The sequence below is a fragment of the Pipistrellus hanaki genome, assembly GCF_964339955.1.
Source record: "Pipistrellus hanaki genome assembly, chromosome: 1".
NCBI lineage: Eukaryota > Metazoa > Chordata > Mammalia > Chiroptera > Vespertilionidae > Pipistrellus > Pipistrellus hanaki.
The window spans coordinates 71328530-71341508 of record NC_140503.1 but is presented as its reverse complement, the minus strand read 5'-3'; the positions used below and the strand labels follow the sequence as shown (position 1 = coordinate 71341508).

Below are 12979 nucleotides of genomic sequence, written 5' to 3'. Positions count from 1 at the left end.
ATACATAACCAACAGACACAGACAATAGTGTGGGGGAGGCCTGGGGTGAGGTGGGGGCTTAGAGAAGGGTAACTAAGGAAGGTGGGAATTGGAGGACATCTGTAATACTGTCAACAATTAAATAAAATGAAATGGAAAAAATGCTTTCTACTACCATTTATCTGCCACATTCTGTGGACTTTAACTTTAATCAAATAATGTTCCCCCACAGGTAGACCTGGAGCTGAGGATTTATAGCAAAACCTTGGAGCACAGGTTTGAATTCTCCTCTTTATCAGCTATCAAAATGTGGAAGATATACCGGCTGATATTCATACAACAGCTGATAATAGGATCTATGTGTGAGCGATTTAAAATGGAAGATTGTAGGATCAATCTCAACACTAATTTCATGAAACATTTCCAGGACTGAGACCCACTGATATGAAAATTTTAAAGCTCCTGCAGGTGGTTTTGCTGCAACCAGCCTGATACCTATTTGTAAGATTTCATTTGTGGTAAATGTCCCAGACCAAGGTGGTTCTCAAAACCAGAGAGAAAGCTCTGGGATCAGCATGGGGAAATGTCCCTATGACTACACAAGTTTGTTTAAAACTGGTCATTTTTGTCCGGCCAGTGGGGCTCCATTAGTTGAGCCTTGTCCCATGCACCAGGACGTCCTCTGTTCAATCCCCAGTCAGGACACATGCTCAGGTTTCAGGCTGAATACCCTCTAGGGAACATGCAGGAGGCAGTCAATCAATGTTTCTCCTTCATAGATGTTTCCATTTCTATTTCTCTCTTCCTCTCTCTGAAATCAATAAAAATATTTTTTAAACAAATAAATAACTAGTCATTTTTATGAAGTGCCAGCAGCAAAAGCAAGAACTTTTCTTGTTCTCTATTTATGACCATTCATTTTATAACACAAAAGAAAAAAACTTCTGAAAGTTATTAGGATAATGTTCTAGAGAAAGCCACATCTTTCTGCAAGGCCCTGCAAACATTTATCTGTGGACATGTAGATGGAAGTTTAGTTCAAGCTGTTTCCTGGAATTCCCTCTGCACAGATTCAGGTCAAAGGGCTTCATGAGTCATCTGAGTGAACATGTGAATAGTCTCCCAGATGTGGACTTAACCAATTCAAGAACATCCCTGCCAGGTAATCAGTTAGTTAGAGCCTCCTCCTGATAAACTGAGTTTGCAGATCTCATCCCCATCAGGGCACATGCAAGCATTAACAAATGAATGCATAAATTAGTGGAACAACAAATTGATCTCTTTCTCTCTCTCCCTCTCTCTCTCTCTCTCTCTCTTTCTCTCTCTCTCTCTCTCTCAAACACAAACACACACACACACACACACACACACACACACACACACACACACACCAATCATTAATCAATAAATCAATTTTAAAAAATTCAGATCCAGATACATAAATTCTTCTCCACCTTCTAAGATATAATGTCAGAACCTGCCACAAAACTATGCTTGAAAGGAATTTGAAAAAACAGCAGCAAACTTCTATTCTGATATACAAGGGGAAAAACAAAATAAGTTGAGAAGTTGTTTGGTTGAAAGTAAACAGTGCAGCACATGGATATAGAAAGCTGTCATGTATATTCATTTTTTAAAAAGTATTTTAAAGCAAATGAGAACTTATTGGAGATTTATTTTGCATTTTGTGTCACACAAGAAAATTTAAAACAACATTAAGGGGAGATATTTGTTACATTTTTATTTTAATGGCTTTTTAAATGCATTATTTTCATTAAAACAAATTTCACCTATTTAATGTAAACAATTTTATAACATTATACATTTATAGATACTGTGAATCCATTACCACAACCAAGATAATGAGCATACGCATCTCCCCCAGAGTTTCCCCATGTTTCTTTGCAATCCTTCCCTCAACCTTGTTCCCACTATCTATTCCTGTTTTTAGGCAACATCTCTGTCACATGTTAGTTTGCATATTTTATAATTTTGTATAACTGGAATCATTTGTACTATTTTGTCTGGCTTCTATCTCTCAACATAATTATTTTGAAATTCTTCCATGATCTCATGAGTATCAATCTTGCATTCCATTTTGTTGCTGAGTAAAAAGTATTCCATCACATAAAGATAAAACAATTAGTTTACTTATTCACCTATTGATGTACATTTTCATTAGCCTCTGTTTGGGTTGTCACAAATAAAGTTCCTATGAACATTTGTGTATACAATATTTTTGAAAACATATGCTTTCATTTCTCTGTGGTCAATATCTGAGAGTGGAATGACTACATCATATGAAAGGTGTACGTTTGATTTTGTTTAACTTGTTTGTTTTTAGTAACATTTTTGTAGATACCATTGGATTGTCTACTGGATAATTGTGATGTCTGTGAACTAAGATAGGTTCACTTCTTTCTTTTCCAATTATATGTCTTTTATATTTTTCTCCTGCCTTATTGCACTAGCGAGAACCTCTAGTACCTCTTAAATTCATGAGTTATGAGCCAAAATTCTTGAGCTTAGGGGAAAGCATTCAGGCTTTCACCATCAAGTATGACATTTGATGTAGGTTTTTGTAGAGGCCTTTTATGAAATTGGAAAAATTGCCTTGGATTCTGGATTCACTTGGAATTTGTAATGAGGAACAGAGGCTGGAATTTTCAAATGCTTTTCCTGTACCTACTGAAATTACTCTCACTAATTGATCAACTATTGATTATCAATCTCTTTGTATACATTATTCATAAATTGTCACAACAAAGTATTAAAGAAGATTTAACTTCTTCTATTCAACAAATAATGAGACAAAATTCCCAATTGCATAGAATGCAGTTTTTAATACAGTTTCCTCTGATAGCAACAATCTGTTTCCTGGCTTTTTCACCACTAATTATTTTCAGAGAAAATTTGAGAGAAAGTCTAGAGGATAGAAAAATTATTTCTTCAGCCTTTGAAATATCTTAAGACAGTATGTTAACAGGTTCTTTATTTATGCAAACGGAACTAACAACAAAGAATTAAATAATTATAGCTTTGGCTTTGTCACACACACCCACAGGAAAAAAGGAGAGAGATGAGAAAAAACAAGGACAAAAACTGCAATTCAGGGGCAAACCACTAGGTTGTGTCTTGACAATTCCTTTTAGACCAAGTAGTAGTAGACACTTGATTAAGCAATCACTGCAGCAAAAGTGTTCCACTCTTCCAGACTTTTGTGAATCTACAGGAAATGGAAATATCCTGCATGACTAGTTATCACTCTCTTCTTCTGTTCTTATAAATTTGCTTGTAATAAAGCAGTATGGACCGTAGTTCTTCAAATTATTCAGTATAAATTTCTAAAAAAAAAAAAAAAAAAAAAAATTTAACCCTAAGTGTTGATATATGTATACATGTTTCCACCAAAAGTTGGAAGCAACACAAATGCCTGTCAACTGATGAAAGGATAAACAAATGTGGTATATACAGACCTTGGAATATTAGCCTTAAGAAGGAAAGGAAAGAAATTCTGACACATGCTGCAACATGGGTGAACATGATAGTAGGATATAATACTAGATGAATTAAGTTATCCTATGACCAAGAGTGCATTAGTCCACCTTATGAGGCATTTGAAATAGTAAACTCATAGAATGAGAACTCAAATGGTAGTTGCCAGGGGCTGGAGGGATAGGGGGAATCAAGTGTTACTGTTTAAGGAGTAGAAATTTACAGTTTTTCAAGATGAATAGAGTTCTAGAGATAAGATAGTGGTGCTTCTTGATCCACAATGTAAGCATACTTGATATGACTCAATTGTACACCTAAAATGGTAAAAATTTACATTAAAATGGCAAAATGTTAATAACTGAAACATTTTAAAGACACTCCTTTTCTGATTTCTACTGCGCACATCTGCTTTCCAAATCCTATATAATAAAAGGTTAATATGCAAATTGTCTCTTTGACCTGAGTTCCACCAGAGAAGGGGCTGATCTGCCAACTGCCCTTAGCCCCACCCCCCAGTGGGCCTAGCCTGATAGGCCCAATCAAGGCAGACTGGCCAGACCCTACCCAGGCATGAATTCATGCACTGGGCGTCTAGTGTAAATATAAGAGTGAGTACAATACAAGGTCACTTATGAAACACCCATTACCATTCAAGCTATAAGGCAGTAAGAACCTGGGGTAAGACATAGAAGGAATAAATATTAGAGAATGAAGATTTGTGGATTGTGGAGCACTGATAAGAAAGGAAGAGGGGAAGGAAGTGTGCAAATGTGCAACATGATGGCAAAAAGCTTTTAGAAGTGTGGTAAGGTTAAGGACAAGAGTAGAAAAAATAACTCACACTCTGCTTCTTCACAATGTTTCCCTAGACCCACTAATGATTGATCATTTTATGAGTAGGACTTGTGGGAGGCAGATAAATTCTGAGCACTTCTATGCTAGACTATTAATAAGATGGAAGAACATAAAGTTTGTCACATAGTAGGCACCTTAGAAAGTAAATGAGGGTACCTTACCTCAGTTAACAAATATAAATTAAACTAACTCATTGAAAAATATAAAAAAGCATAATATAAAAAAACAAAAAACAGAAAAATTTCATAGCCTTCATTTTTAAAATCAATGCCTTTAAAATAAAATATACTCAATAAATATTTGTTGAACAAATTGATATGATGAATCTGACAATTTTACATAATTTTACTGATTTTTGAGTGAGATGTTTCTGAATTTCCTTAGTCAACTCTTTTAGCTCAAACTGCCACCAAATGGTAAGTTGTTTATTGTGGTTCTTCTTTGTGTCCAATAAACTATTTCAACCCAAACTTTCAAAAATATTGATGTTTTTGATGAATGATAACTCTTTACATAGTCCATGAACTTTTCCCTCTAACCCTACCTACACCTGTGCTGCCACAGCCCTGACCACTTCCTGTCTGTGATTACCATTCCGCGCCTTGTTCCCTACAGCAGGTGGATGCCTGAAGCAGAGCCCTGGGGTTTTGGTACACCTCCTTCTAACACGCCTCTCACTGTGGGCTCACTCAGGGCACAGAAATACACTGCTGAGTCCTCCAGCTGTGAAGCTGAGATGACAAGGTTGGCAGAACTCTTTGCTTTCTGAAAATTCAGTGAGTAGCGGCCTCCTGTGGCATTTTGCTGGCTGTAAGAGTCCTGACGAATAAGGAAAATCATTGCCCCACTGCTGAGCTGCTTGTACCAGAATAGATTATAACCTGTAACGCTGGTTTCATATGTGCAATCCAGGCTCACAGCCTCCTTCTCCTGCACCAGTAATGCTTGTTGGCCTTGAGTTACCTTCTGAGCAATACTGGATCCTGAAAGAAAAAAGAAAAAAAAACAAAAAAAACCCAATGTTATCAGGATAAGTAATGTGGGACAGAAAATTATATATATATATATATATATATATATATATATATATATATATATATATATATATATATATATATATATATATATATATCCTTTTGCCCCAATTGACCCCCACTCCGGGCATGCCCCTGCTGCCAGGTGACAGTGTCCATTGGTTAAGCTAATATACATGCATACAAGTCCTTCCACTGTTCTCTAATACTCTCCCTCCCCCCTGCCACACACACACACACACACACACACGCACACACACACAAACTTCCTCTATCATTTGTCTCTGGATCTATTTTTGTTCATAAAATTATATTGATCATTATATCCACATATGAGATGCTTATCTTTCTCTGACTGGCTTATTTGGCTTAGCATAATGCTCCCCAGTAATATCTATGCTGTTGCAAATGGTAAAAGTTCCTTCTTTTTTATAGTGGAGTAGTATTCCATTGTGTAGATATACCACACAGAAAGAATGTTTTTTATACCCAGCCAGCTTTCCTTCCCAGTGCACTCTTAAAAGACTGCCTATACCCCTGTTGTTAGGCCACAGAGAAGACTAATTCCCACTGGGGCATTCTTACCTAGCCACATTGAAGTTAAGACCACCCTCAGAAGACTGGAGACCAACATGTTCAAGTTCTCCCGCTAGGTGGAAAATATCTTCTTTTCCTTCTTCAGTGTCAGGGCTCTGCAAGGTGAGGTGACTGACAGATGGAGAGAAGAGATGCTGAGCTATGAGCTGCTGCTGCCCCAGAACAGGAAACAGGGTTTCTGGTGCAGCACGTTGCTGTGGGTCACGTCACACTCTCTGTGTACTGGCTGAGAGCTCACCCAACCCAAACTTCCTTTTGCATTAACTAACTCTCTTCTAATTTTATTTTTCAGTTGCCCATTATGTTCACTATTATTTTGTTTTTATTTCAGTTAAAAACAAAATAATAGTGACTCTTGTTGCCCTCCTGTGTGCACTGGTAGCTGCCCACCAAGTAGAATGGTGTGGGGGTGAGGCATTGAGCATTGGGGTGGTATTTATAGTATAGTGGTTAGACAATCATACACTTTACAAAGTGTTCTCTTGGATACTTTCAGTACCAACTGGGTACCATGCATAGTTATTACAAATTTTTTATTCTTGATGCTGTACTTTACATGCTAGTGACTGTTTTATAGCTACCAATTTGTACTTCTTTATCCCTTCTTATTTTCTTTTTTTTTCCCACCTGGGTCTGCAACCATGCTCCTTTCTGGCACATTCCTAGGTTGCAGTTTTGATCTACAATGCAGTCCCTACAAAGGCAACTGGTTGGTATTTCTCTCGTACATCTATGTTTCTCCCTATCTGTCTATCTCTCCCTCTCTCTCAAATCAATAAAAACATATCATGGGTAAGGATTTAAAATGTGTTTTAAATATTGATGTCAAAAGAGTTAAATGGGAATTTTCTACCATCTTCTCTCCTCTCTCCTCCCCCTACCCCCGCAAAAAAAAAACCAATGTTCTCAATTATACACTAAACAGAGTGCCTGTGGAGAAGCTCATGAATCTAGCACAAAAGTTACACTGTGAGAAGCACATTGTGAGAACAGAAATATCTGAGATTGGTAGCATGTTAAAGGGTAAGAGGACCGATTTCATTTTTCCCTAGTCACGCCTTCCCCTGTGCAGCATAGTGCATGCCAATAGAAATCTCCTGGGCCTTGATTTTCCCAGAGCGAACAGTGAGAGTGTGTGAGTGAGCCCCTGGCTCTCCCAACTTTTGGGGAACCTGCCAAAGAGGCTCGCCTCATCAAAGAGATTCTTGCCCCATTCAGTACTGAGGAGAGCTGCCCAGCTGGGAAGTGGACAGTTACCAGTGCACACAGGAACAGCATCCAAGGATCTCAGTGAGTATTAAAGGGACACAGATCCCATTAACTGCAGCACAGACAGACAGACAGACAGACATCAGGAACCTGCTCACGAGATGCTGGACACACCTTGCCTGCAGATTTCCACTACTGGTCCATGAGCACCCCAATGCTCAATGCCTCACCCCCACACCATTCTACTTGGTGGGCAGCTACCAGTGCACACAGGAGGGCAACAAGAGTCAGCCTCTGCAGATGAGTCCTTTGTAGGCTCAGAAAGGGTCCCACTCTGCAGGCCTGGGTGACACCACACAAATTTGAGCAGTCAGCACCAGGCTAGGGAAAGAAAACAAGCAATAGGGAAGCTATCAAAACACAGTCTGGTTTTGCAGATGGGAAAAAAAAGGCCATAATTTTTGCAGTTAATTGTCTAGAAAGAGAGAAAACCTCTGCTGGGAAGGTTTAATGTTTAAATGAGTCTAAGTATGTACTGACTCTGCATCTCTGACCAGAGGGTCCATTCTTTCATAAAACAATTCCCATGTGTATGTGCTAAAACAGTTAAGTCTATAGTAATTGTGGCCTCTCTCCCTCACTTCTGACTTGATTTAGGAAGAATAAACCAATAAAATAAAAGCCATGCAACAGGCATCCCTTTCCCTGTTCCCCAGGAAATGGACCAATCAACAGGCACCTTGCTTTTACTGGACTGGAGCTAGTGGTTATAGGGAGGAGATAATGAAAGTCAATGAGGTGTTGGGCTACAATACTGGCCTTTGTTGTTCCCTTGTTGTGCATCTGATTTAATGTGATGCCTTTCCTTATAAGAAAAAAAAACAATTAACTAATAACTGACAACCATAACTTAGCCCAGAGCAATTATCTCACCACACCAGTCACCAATTTGTTAAGAAGAATATAAGAGATCTTGAAAATAACATATCCCGGACCACAGGTGGAATAATTAGGAAATTAATGATTAATGCAACATTTTTCATTCCATTCATTTTTCCATAACATTAAAAGAAGTAACTTTTTAAAAAGGTTGTGGTTAGTAATGTTTATTCAGTTGAAACGTGAAGATGAGGCAAGGAGATTTGTCACAAGCTATCTATAAATTATCCATTCATCTAATGCTTTTGTGCACTCCACTAATAATAGTAAAGTAGCTAATAATACTCATAAAAAATTTCCTATATAGCCTAGAAAGAAAGATTTAAATTATAATGGAAGCAAAAATGACAAGTCTAGGAACAGATTTAATTGTCTTAAATGAGAAAGACATGTAGTATAAATAGAAAAAAACTATATTTTCTTAAATAATGAAATACTCAAATACACACATTAGGAGTCTTTTTTAAAAATATATATATATTAATGATTTTTTTGCAGAGAGGAAGGGAGAGAGATAGATAGCTAGAAAAGTCGATGAGAGAGAAACATCGACCAGCTACCTCTTGCGCACACCCCACTGGGGATGTGCCCGCAACCAATGTATATGACCTTGACCAGAATCAAACCTGGAACCTTTCAGTCCGCAGACCAACAGTTCTATCGCTGAGCCAAACCAGTTTTGGCACATTAGGATTCTTGATCCTCACAAATCAATATATAAATTTAATTCTATCAAGAAGTTTAAATTAAAATTATGAGTAAATACCAGGACTCACCTTTCTATCGTTAACAAACATCTAAGAATTAGCAACTATGTGGGAAAGTTAGTGTTCAGTAATGAGACTATAGCAGTGAATAATATACAACTCAATCTTTTAAATTCTATGAGAGTATATGTGTGAACAAATATGTACAGAATTTTGTAAAAAGATAATTGCTTTGTGTTTAATCAGAAGCTCACTTTCTAAAATCGTGTCCTATCCTGATTTCCTCAAACACACACAGTACATACCGCCACTGGGCTCTGAAAAAACGTGTCACATTTTTTTAACAATAAAGTGGTCAGAACACAAAGAAAAACTGTCACATTTTTGTCACAAATGTAGAAGAAAATTAATAGAAATCTGTAATTTACTAAAATTTCTCACAGATCTATTAAATAGCAGGTGTTGCAGGAGAAGACTTGATGAAATGAAAATGATCAATTCAAGATATACAATTCAATGAAAAAATACACTTAAAATGGATGAAAATGTAATTTGACTGTTAGCAATATTATCTGCTTACATAATTATTATTTTTGTATTATACATATTTTCTTTAAGTGGCATGTAACAATTTATAATCAGAAAAAAATTAACAAATGCTGTTTTCAAAACACAACATTTAAAAGCCCAATCATAATAAAGATTGTGATATTGATGGGTTTTTTTATAGTATAGGAGATTGAATAGCAAATATAAAGTCATCTTTAAAGCCTACTTTTCAAAATTAAATATTACTAACTCACTTCAAGAATCCATTATGCAACAATCACCCAACCATGTGTTCTAACCTTTCCTGGGTCATCTTGAAACGTACCTCTTATTAAATGTTTTTTTACCAACATATTGTTTTCCATTTGCAAATAAGCAATAAGACAAATGCTGTGCCTGAAGGTCTGTCCCAGGCAGAGGGGGCTGCCCCACTCGCAGGTTTGTGTACAGGATGCAGGTGCCTGGGAAGCAATGTGTACTCGCTGCACAGAAGTAGACGGCTGAGTCTCCAGGTTGGGTGTCTGCGATGTGCAGGGAGAGATGTTTGGCCGTCTTATTCAAGAAAGCAGTGAGTCTTCCAGCTGGGTTTTTGTCCATAGTTGAAAGAATATATATAATGAGCTGGGGACCTTTTTCAGGTTCTTGTTTATACCAAGGAAAGTAGTTTGAGGCGCTGTCGGAATAAGAACAGGTGATAACAGCAGTGTTTCCCTCCTGGACACTCAGGGTGGAATGATGCTGATCCACTTTCTCTCCATGGCTGACCCCTATGCAGAAAGAAAGAGTCAGAGAAAGAGTAACCAGATCATTATGCTTCAGAATTTTATTTTTCCACAATAACTAAGGAATCCTGAATAAAACCAGTGTTGCTTCTGCAGAATATCCACTAATCTGTTCTGTTTCCCATAAACCCTCAACTCACAGTCCAGCTGCAGCCACAGGAACATGAACAAAGCTCCAATGGACGTCTTCATCGTTCTTCCCACTCAGGGCCAATTGTGGACCTGAAATCACAGCCAGCGGAGCTACTGCTTTTGTCAAGTTACCCCTCCTTTCCTCTGACAGGCAGAGGCTTTCTCACATTCTACCCTGCCAATAAGAAAGACTGTGCTTCTGCCAAAGTCTATCATGCAGAATCCACCAAGCTGCACCCTCCATGTGTCCTGCATCAGCAGAGGTGCACTGCCATCTTGTGGTTCCATTCACAACTACTGAGCTTGCTGTTCAATGTTCTTACCCTGTTTCCTATGAGAGACTAGGGCATGCAAAGGCAGCAATAAGTGAAACAAATTAGTTTTTAGACCAGAGATTAACTAAGAATACAGAGATCAATGAGTCATTATTGAATACTAATGAGTCATTAATATGTTGTAAGGAGGCAGATGCTGATCAGTATTTCTTCAACAATGGCCTGGTTTTATTGTATATGTTTGAAATCAGGGAAGCACTCTATTCAACAAAGAAAATATAAAACATTCCTTTTTAGCTTATTCTTATTATCCTCATATCCTGTCTTCAGGGAATGTCCAGTTGGGATAATGAATATATTGATATGAGCTATTTCCAGGAAAGTCCTTAGAAATATATCTGTGTGTCGAAGATGGCACCATCATCTTTGGCTTCCTCTTACAGAAGCCAGTGAGTGATGGTCTGGTTATTGATACAGTAACAGGGGCTCAGCCTTAGTCTTCTTTCCTGCCCAAGTTATCAAACAGCTACACAAATTGGAATTCTCTATTCCAATTTTCAAATGATTGGCCATGGTTTCCCACACCCAGACGGCAGAGATCTAAGTAGCTGGACTTGCATTATACAGTTTCCCTTTGCTCAGAAATATGGGCCTGCAAGATGGAAGCAAAATAAAGAATGCTGAAGAGGAAGTGAGATAATCTAATTTCTTTCTACTCCCAACTCATTTACTAATTGTTTCATATTTGCATCTTGGATTTCATCTTTGTCTTTGTAAAATAAGATTGGGCCAGCAGATATTTAAGCATTCTTGAACCTCTAAAATTTTTTATATGATTTTTATAGTTTTCCTCAGTAGGACCTACTTTTTCCTTTATTTGAATATACTGCGGTGACACTGGCTAACAAAATTATACAAGTTTCAAGTACACAATTCCACCACTCATCTGTACTCTGTATTGTGCGTTCACCACTCCAAGTTCTGTTCATCACCATTTATCCCACCCATACCATCCTCCATCTTTCCCCACTTCCCCTCCCCCATAATCACTACACTGTTGTCCATGTCCATAAATTGTCATTTTCTCTTTTTTCTTTTTTGCTTAATTTCTCCAACCCAAACCAGCCCACCAATCCCCTCCCACAGTTTTCAGTATAGCCTCTCTTTATGATTCTATCTCTATGTTGCTTATTAGTTCGTTTTGTTCATTAGATTCCACATGGTGAAATCACATTGTACTGTACCCCTATATTCATTTCAGCATTACAAGACATGGAACAACCTAAATGCCCATCAACAGATGACTGGATAAAGAAGTCCTGGTACATAGATAAAATGGAATACTACTCAGCCATAATAAGGATAAAATATTGCTTTTTGAAATATCATGGATGATGTTTAGAGTGTTGTGTTAAGTGAAAATGTCAGATGGAAAAGGACAAAAACCATATGAATTCATTTATAAGTGGGGCATAAAACAGAAAGCAACAAATGAACAAAGAAAACAAACGAACTTATAGACACAGACAATACAATGGTGGTTACCAGAAAGGAAGGAGGTTGTGGGGAAGATGAACAGGGTAAAGAGAGTCAAATATATGGTGACAAAAGGAGACTAGAGTCTGGATGGTGAACATGCAATACAATATACAGACAATGTATATAGAATTGTACCCCTAAAACTTTTATAATCTAGGGGCCCATTGCAAAATGATTCCTACAAGCCCAATCCGCCTGCCCCACCCCGCCCCACACCACCTCGGCTGCCTCCATGGCCTCTGCGGCCAAGCACGCTGGCCAGGCTTTCCCTCAAGCAGCCACCTTGCTTTCCACTTTCCCTCCCTCTTCCTTCTATGCTGTCTTCAGTCTTCACTCCTCCCTCCCTCAGCATATGCAAATTAACTGCCATCTTTGTTGGGTTAATTTGCATACTCATTCTGATTAGCTGTGGGCATAGTGAAAGTACAGTCAATTAAAATTTTTCTCTTCTATTAGTATAAAGTAATCAATATTACCCCAGTAAATTTAATTTTCAAAAATAGAAATTACCTAAACGGATATTTTTGTTAGTGATGTATATAAACATATTGTGCAAATGTATCCATAGAAATCCTATCAATTAGGTGATGCAAAACAGTGTTCCATATCAGGTAGCTCAGGATATAAGTTCTCAGGTCACCCAAACTTCACTAATTTAGGAATATTGTGAGTTCATATAATTCATTTGTGCTCTACAATCCTAACTGTATTCAGGCATCAAAGGAAAACAAATACTTATTCACAGGGTGTTATCAGTCCTGAAATAGATAATATATGATCATCTAAATTGAGTTCCTCATCTTCAAACAAATTATTTTTCTTAATAGATGCCCGATCCACGAAATTTGTGCACGAAGCTGTGGAGAGGGATGTCCCTCAGCCCAGCC

At 37.8% G+C, this 12979-nt stretch overlaps 1 long non-coding RNA gene across 1 annotated transcript; it reads right to left on the bottom strand.

Annotated features, from left to right (window-relative positions):
* Positions 1–3287: 3287 nt before the first annotated feature.
* Positions 3288–6032, bottom strand: LOC311633050. The gene is made up of 3 exons (XR_014796889.1): positions 5949–6032; positions 5211–5312; positions 3288–3323 (listed from the first exon to the last, which is right to left on the bottom strand). It is a non-coding gene; the product is annotated as an uncharacterized lncRNA (long non-coding RNA).
* Positions 6033–12979: the final 6947 nt, after the last annotated feature.